Source organism: Cyprinus carpio, chromosome A10 (assembly GCF_018340385.1).
Source record: "Cyprinus carpio isolate SPL01 chromosome A10, ASM1834038v1, whole genome shotgun sequence".
NCBI lineage: Eukaryota > Metazoa > Chordata > Actinopteri > Cypriniformes > Cyprinidae > Cyprinus > Cyprinus carpio.
In genome coordinates, this window is record NC_056581.1 from 5,607,112 (window position 1) to 5,614,804 (window position 7,693).

General features: G+C 35.7%; 1 long non-coding RNA gene across 1 annotated transcript; it reads right to left on the bottom strand.

Moving 5' to 3' along the window:
- Positions 1–718: 718 nt before the first annotated feature.
- On the bottom strand, positions 719–4,896 carry LOC122146514. The gene is made up of 5 exons (XR_006161037.1): positions 4,875–4,896; positions 3,185–3,213; positions 1,721–2,015; positions 1,366–1,432; positions 719–957 (listed from the first exon to the last, which is right to left on the bottom strand). It is a non-coding gene; the product is annotated as an uncharacterized LOC122146514 (long non-coding RNA).
- Positions 4,897–7,693: the final 2,797 nt, after the last annotated feature.

Sequence of the window (7,693 nt, forward strand, 5' to 3'; positions counted from 1 at the left end):
CATTTCATGACCTTTGACCCCAGGCCAAACAGAAAGATGCTGAGCGGGCTTGGTACAATGAAGGTTCCCTCCTGCTCGTCATCACCAGCTGAGGTTTCAGGGGTAGCCAACGTTTTCTACAAGAATGTTTGGTAGTTTATTTTACCTATTTTATTATAAGAAAATTATAATAAATAATTTTTAAATTTATACCTGTGTTGTTGTCTACGAGAGGAAAAGTTGCTACTGCCGGGTCGGAACACCACTACAAACTCCAGGAGCTCCTTCGGGTCCAGATTGGACACGGTAGCGACACATTAAAAGAAAACATGTCAGTTTCTAAAGCTGCATTTGTTTTCCCTCACGTTAAGTGCATGGAATGTCTTTTATAGCTTCGCCATGAGTCAAAAAGTTATGCGGATGAAGACAGTTTTGTCGAATTTAATGTTGCGACCCGTACGGTCCCCGCTCAAAAACCCTTTTGCTCAGGCTACAGCTCTCCAACTGCACCAAGGTTTCCTTCAATCTTGCATGGTCTGCAACAGGCTGTGGAAACCAAGCTGAAGTCGCTGTCTCATGCTCTGCATGTGTGTTCTAGGCTTTACATGCCTCCTTGGGCTGCGGGGCATCTTCTGTTTCTAACTCCGAAGGGTCAGCAGTGAAGATGCGCACGGATGTGAGAGCGAGACCTTTAGCATCAGCAAACACAACTCGCTTTTTTCCTTGCGTCGCAATTCTGGTGCTAGGAGAGTATGAGGACAGGGAGCTGGCAGAGCTGGATGAAGATCGTGAAAATGTAGGTGAAGGGGGTGAAAGCCTGGCTCGTTGAAGCTCTGGTGAAGATATGTTGGGGAAGAGCAACCTGAGAGCAGACATGCCAAGGAGCAGATACACCGGTGGGCTAATCTGCGCATGCATGGCCAGATCCACCGGCATCACCCGATCAGGTAAAGAGTAACTGGGCTGAATCCAAATGCACTGTGAAAACACAAAGGAAAAGCTATTAGACAATTTGGAAAATATAGAGGCATGCAATGGGGTCCAAAATACAGATCACACCAAAAATATACTCAAAAATCTAATTTTTTGTTTAAAATAAACATTTTCAAGTGGATGCCAGTAAATTTAATTTCTGAATTTTTCACTCAAAGCAATAATATAACATTTATAATAATAAAAAAAAGTAACTTTAAATTTCAATGATAAAAATGCTAAATAAAGCATTTTTACTAGTGGTCTCAAACAATCTGGAGCCACGTGACAATGTTTTCTAATCAAATATCCCCAAATACCATTTTAACTTGTATTGTAACTTTATTAAAACCAATAAGTTAACTTTCTGTAATATCACATGCATTATTTTGTGCAGAAAGCTAGTGAACTCACTTTGTGCTGCGCATTTTTGATTATAGAGATGAACGTCAGCTGAAGATGATTGTTGATGGAGAAATATCTGCAAATGAAAGAAAAAAAGGTTTAAGTAAATGCCCAAAAACATCTTAAGAGATGTGACTTGAATAGATTTACTGAAAACTATTCACTTTAACAGCGTTAGGTCAGCAAACTCTTTGCAAATGACAGATGCTTAGCAGTAATATTGTTAATGTTTAATATTTAACATTCAATTTATTTATTAAGCACATTTAAAACAACTTTAGTTAACCAAAATGCTGTACAAAAAGCGTAAACCTTACAAAAAGCATGTTAAAACATGCAGAATAATTCAAAGTACTTCACTCACCTCTGTCAGTAAAAAAAGATGCGCTGAAATAGATTTTCCTTGAACTTTAAATGCAGAAGTGCAGTCAATGTCAAAGAAAATAACGCACGCCAAAAGTAGTTATGAGAAGTAACCAGCACTGTTTGCCGTCGACGGACCTTCACTCAAGTGCGTGCTGTTGCTGTTTAGTGAAGCGCTGTTTCTCAGGGATTTAAAGCGCTCTCGAAGGGGCGTGGCTTATTCCAGACGTCACAAGTGTCGAGGAACAGCGTGTCCTTTATGAATGATCAGCCCATTATTGATCTCAACGAAAGTACTGCAAATTTTACGATCACATGAATTCATCCTTAGTTTTGACTGATCGTTTTTCAATGAGTGAGTAACAAGAGGGAATAAGAAACAACACAAAACAGAACAAAACAATTAGCCATGACACTCTAGTTTAAGTCGACTACTTAAAAAGACCAACAGTGAACATGAATCACAGGAGAATTTTCTTTGTTTTTATGAAAATCGTGAACATTTGGAACAAGTCAATTGGAACAAAAATTGAGAATAACTCCATGATAATATGTATTCTTTGAATGCACTGTATAATAACAATATTTTACATTAACAGTATTGTTAACATACTGTATGCTATATACATTATTCTTTTTCTTCGCACTTGTAGTCTCATATGTCGATTAAGAAATATAAGAATATAATATATACAAGAATGCTCTTTCTGTTGTCTATTCTTGGCAATGCTTTAGCAAATGTAAGTTTCCAAAAAGCATGGTGTGCACATCCAAAAGACCAAAAAGTGGATTCAGGTGTAGGACAAAAAAGTCACAAATAACAAACAAACAAACAGAGAGAGAGCTCCATGCACTTATTAAACTATATCTTCTAAACCATTTGATGAATCCAAATTATTTTCATAACCTTTTGTCATCAGAGTCTCTAGATTTCTAGAATTGGACAAAATGGTCTAGGGGGAGTTTGAAAATGTAAGAATGGTGCAGTAAAAATGGTGGTGGTAAGAGCAAAAATGTAAAAGTGCTTATAATAGCAACACCCTATGGTCCAAACTGGCTATGTGTGTGCAGATGAGTAGTGGGGGAGATTTGGGACCATCTTGCCAAATTTGGTGTTTCTAGGACTTACGGTTTTGGCTGGCCAGACACTTTTAGGGCAGGAATAATAATAATAAGAAAATCAGTACAAAATACAGTAGGGCTCTGCCTTCGCTGCTTTGACCCCTTATAATAAATGTTTTCTTGAGCATGAAATCAGCATTAATAGAATGATTTCTGAAGAATCATGTGACACTGAAGACTGGAGTTAATAATGCTGAAAATTCAGCTTTGACATCAAAGAAAAAAAAACTAACAATTTTAAAATGTAATCACATTTAAATCGTAATAATATTTCACAATATTCCTGTTTTTTAATCAAATAAATGCAGCCTTGGTTGGTGAACATAAGAAAAATCTGACTTACTCCAGACTTTTGAACGGAAGTGTAGAAATCTAAACAACAACAACAAAAACATTTGTAATTCAGTTTAAATTTTTATAGCACTTTTCAGTTTTATAACTGTATTCGTGGCCCCAGCCCCCAGTGACAGTGGCATGGAGAATGTGTTGATTCAAGAACCCTTCAGTGAAAACAGTTTGCAGATCAGTGTAAAGAGTGGTTCTACAACAACAAGTGATTTCCAACCATGTTTCATTTTGTACCACCACCCCAGACAGCAACATAAGAACAGAAGAGTTTGTGAAAAGTTCCACAAAAACATGATTAATGTAGGTGTCTATCTTCATACTGTAAATATTATTACGGCATACATGAACTCGGGTGGAAATCATCTTGTGACATTTTATCAGTGAAATCGAAAAGGAAAATCTGACACAATTTCTTCAGCTGAATTGTGGTGTGCAACAGGCTGTGTGGAATAGATGTGGACCAAATGAGGGCTGGATCTGGGCCAACAAAAACATGCTTGGCCCATGCTTGGTTGCTGTCCTGGGACCCCTAACACTACACATATTAATACAGTCTCTCTAATGCACTATCAAGCACACCCAATTCAGCTGAAGAAATGTGTCAGATTGTTAAACTACATGCCTATCTTGTATCTGAAAAAGTCAAGAGCAGTCATTGTTTTAAATGTAGCTAAAGAAATTCTTTCATACTATATACATATATAGAGAATAATACATAATTTCTTTAACTGGGCCTGAGGGGTTTGATTTCTTATTAAAATGTATAATCTAAACAAAGAACAAAATCATTTAAAACATTTTTTAGTTTTTGAGTGAAAATTAAAGATTAAGTTTTTGTATGTAGCTGATTTAGATTTTTTTTTTAATTACATTTATTTATTTTGTAATTTTTGAACTGTAACTTCAGTGTGCATAACTGTTTGACTAATTAAAATTCTTTACCTAACGTTTTCATTAGTGTATAGATGATACATGCAAAATTTTGTGAGGATCATTCAAGAGGTTTAAGATTAAATCGAAAAAGAAGTTTTGCTACCAACTTTTAAAAGAGGTAAATTTTGCCAATTTTTAAAGAGGGTAAAAAACAAACAAACAAACAAAACAGCAAAAGAAAAAAAGAAAAGAAAAAAGAAACCTGTGCTTCATACCCTTAGTAAATATTTTTTTGTCTTCCTTTACTTTATATTTAAATTTAACAATTAATGCCCTGTGGTTCACATAGACAATACTCCCAGAAGGTATCAGAAAAACTGACAATGTATGCAGATTTTTTGAGGGTTTCAGCAATTTCTCAGGGATCAAACTGTTAATATCAATGTGAATGACACAAGAATGCTCATAAATTTAAATAAGTGTAAATGGTTCAGAATAATGATTTATAAACAAGATGCAAAAAAAATAAATAAAATAAAAATAAAAATCATTATAGTTTGATATGGGTGAATAAACTTTTAAATACACCATTTTGTAAAGAATATTTGATCTCCAAAACACTTAAAATATAATTAAATGTTAATTTTTCATTTTAAATTTATCCAACTTTTAATACTAAAAACATTTTGTCAAGCTGCATGACATGGACTATTGTATTGCTGTCCATCAGTTAAAATGAAAAAGTATTTTTTGCTGTAGCCTACATAATTCTGCCTTCGAAGTGTACTCATCCAACAAGTAAACATGCCAACCTTCATGAATTTCTGATGCCCTTGGTGCTAACAGCAATTATAAAATGTCAGCCATTTATATCAATGTGTTCAGTATTATGGACCTGTCTCTGCTCTATGTTTTGCCCTATGACCCAGTTTCTGTCACCCGTGGTTTGTTAATTTGATTCAGGTGTGTTCCTTTTCCCGTTAATTTGATCATTTCCATACACCTGTGTTTCCCTATTATCCTTGCCTATATAACCCTAGTCCTTTCAGTTCACTTTTGTTGGGTCTACACAGTCAGTACGTGTGTCTTCGTCTTCCTTTGTTGTCCTGTGGTTTGGCTTAATAAGACTTTCACTTTCCTCGGTTGGTTATCTTACTACCCATGTGTGTGGATTAACATATAAAGACTTTCACTACTCTATCTTCGATATAGTTACCTTTTTTACTTTTACTACTACTCTGTACTACTACTATTTTCTTACTGTACTACTGGCAGCATAGCATAGGTCACATAATGAATTCATCGATGAATATTAAAGTTTCAACTTTTTCTGTCCCTTGCTGATCAATGGCATCCTTGTCTGAATTTTATTTAAAACCTTTTGAACAGTGCATTAACTGTACTGAGGACAAAACAAGATGCACTGTCACATATAAAACTAAATTCTACAAATAATTCATGCTTCATTCTTACAAATTTCCCCCCAAACAAGGTTAATAATTATTTTTCTTTGCATTAATGCTGTAAAAGTCCTTTTGTGGCTGTAATTGGTTTATTTTTAGTATTAAAAGTTCCAAAGGGGTTGGTTCTTATGTGAAAACTGGTCCTGTAAAAATAAAGAACTGAACAACTGTAGTTTCAAGAAACGTTTTGCACAACTGCATACCATTGATTTTAAATTAAAATATTTTAAAGTTTTTCACATGCACACACACTTTGATATGGGCCTGGTTAACTTGTCTTGAGGTCAAGCCTTCACAACAAAACAAACAGCCAACGTTTAGTAGGGGTGTGTACATTCTTGTTTCATAGTATCACAATACAGGTGAAGCAGTTAGTTTAATGTGGATCTTGTATACGGTTGTGCAACCAAGAGCTCCAAAGTCTCAATCCAACAAGTTTCAGTCACTGGAACCTTATGAATTTCAATTTACCACACAGGAAAAATGAAAAAATTTGTAACCCTTTTGGAATGCACGATTACTTTCAAATTCCAAACCTGACATTTATGTTGCCATAAGATCTGGATGCTACTTGGTTTAATATTTTGTGCTCCATGACCTTGATACATTGTTAAGTGTGGTTTAAATGAATAGTAAACCCAAAAATTTAAATTTGCTAAAAATGTACTTCTCTTATAAAGATTTGAAGAAGTTTAGCATTGCATGATCTTGCTCATAAATGGGATCCTCTGCAGTGAATGGGTGCCGTCAGAATGAGAAGCCCAAACAGCTGATAGTAAAACATCACAATAATCCAAAATTAATCCACAGTCACTCCAGTACATCAATTAATATCTAATGAAGCAAAAACGTCTAAAGTTATCCCCCCCCCCCTTTTGCATTGTAGATCAAGCAGCATTTACAAGTGAATAGCAGTCTGAATAGTTTATAAGCAAATATGTCTGTAGATATTTGATATGAGAGGAAAAACAGCGGGGTTGACTTTTTCACTTTTCACTGGAAGAAACATCATTATGGATTATGGACTCTTTTTTTATAATCACTTGACTTTTCACCTAGAATGTTTTACTGATGAACTGGAGTCTTGTTTGTGACGTTTTTATCAGCTGTTTGGGACTTTCTGAGCGGCACCCCATTCACTGCAGAGGATCATAGAGCCTGGTGAGCAAGTGAGTGTAAATCCTACATTTCACAAAAAAATATTTTCATATCAGGTCGGCATCTGTATGCTTTCCTGCATATAGCACACACAAAACCACACCCCCACACACTACGAACACACACACACACACACACACACACACACACCACACACACACACAGGTGTTAAAAAAACACGAGAGGCACACACACACCACCATCACACACACACACACATCAAACGAAGTGTAAATGGCTGTGTGGACTTCACTGAATACTATCTCACACCTTAGTCTGTAAACCAAACCACTGCATGCACACTTATTGAACAATTATTCTGTAAAACCCCTGCATGCGCGCTGATTAACGAATTCTCCTCAACAGGCAAACTGTTATCTGGGAATTCTCATTTATTGGAAAGGCAGCACAGGCAAAACAAAGCAGAATGTCACCATCTCTGCTCTCCAATTCTGCTACTAATCTCTGCATTGATCTGTGCAGATGCTTGGACCTTTGTGCACAACTTTGATCGGTTTCAGTCTCCCAGTTAGACTGGAGAAAGAACATGGGAAGGTTAATGCTTTCCCCTTGTGTTTCATGTGGGCCACTGAAAATAACCAGATATATTAGTGTCACATTAGTATTGTGTCATAATGTCCTGCACTGCAAAAACTTTCATCTTCTGAAACTACTTTTTTATAAACTTTTTTTGATGTATGTCAGTATTTCCTATAACAAGACTTTTTATGACAGCTTAATTTTATATAACTGAAAAACTAGTTGTTCGTTTATCACTCCTGAATCTGGAATGTGGATGATTATGTAGAACAGGTTGTCTAGGAAGGCGGTGTAGGTCAGATTATGTGTAACTTTTTTTTTTTCTTTTCTTTCTTTCTTTTTTATTAGCAACACCCATAATATCACTCACCAGGGGTCTGAGTGCACTAGAAAAATAACAAGATGAGAAAAAGTACACAGTTTCTAGATTTTTCAGCAGTTGCCATCTAGTGTGGTGGTGTTGGGGAATT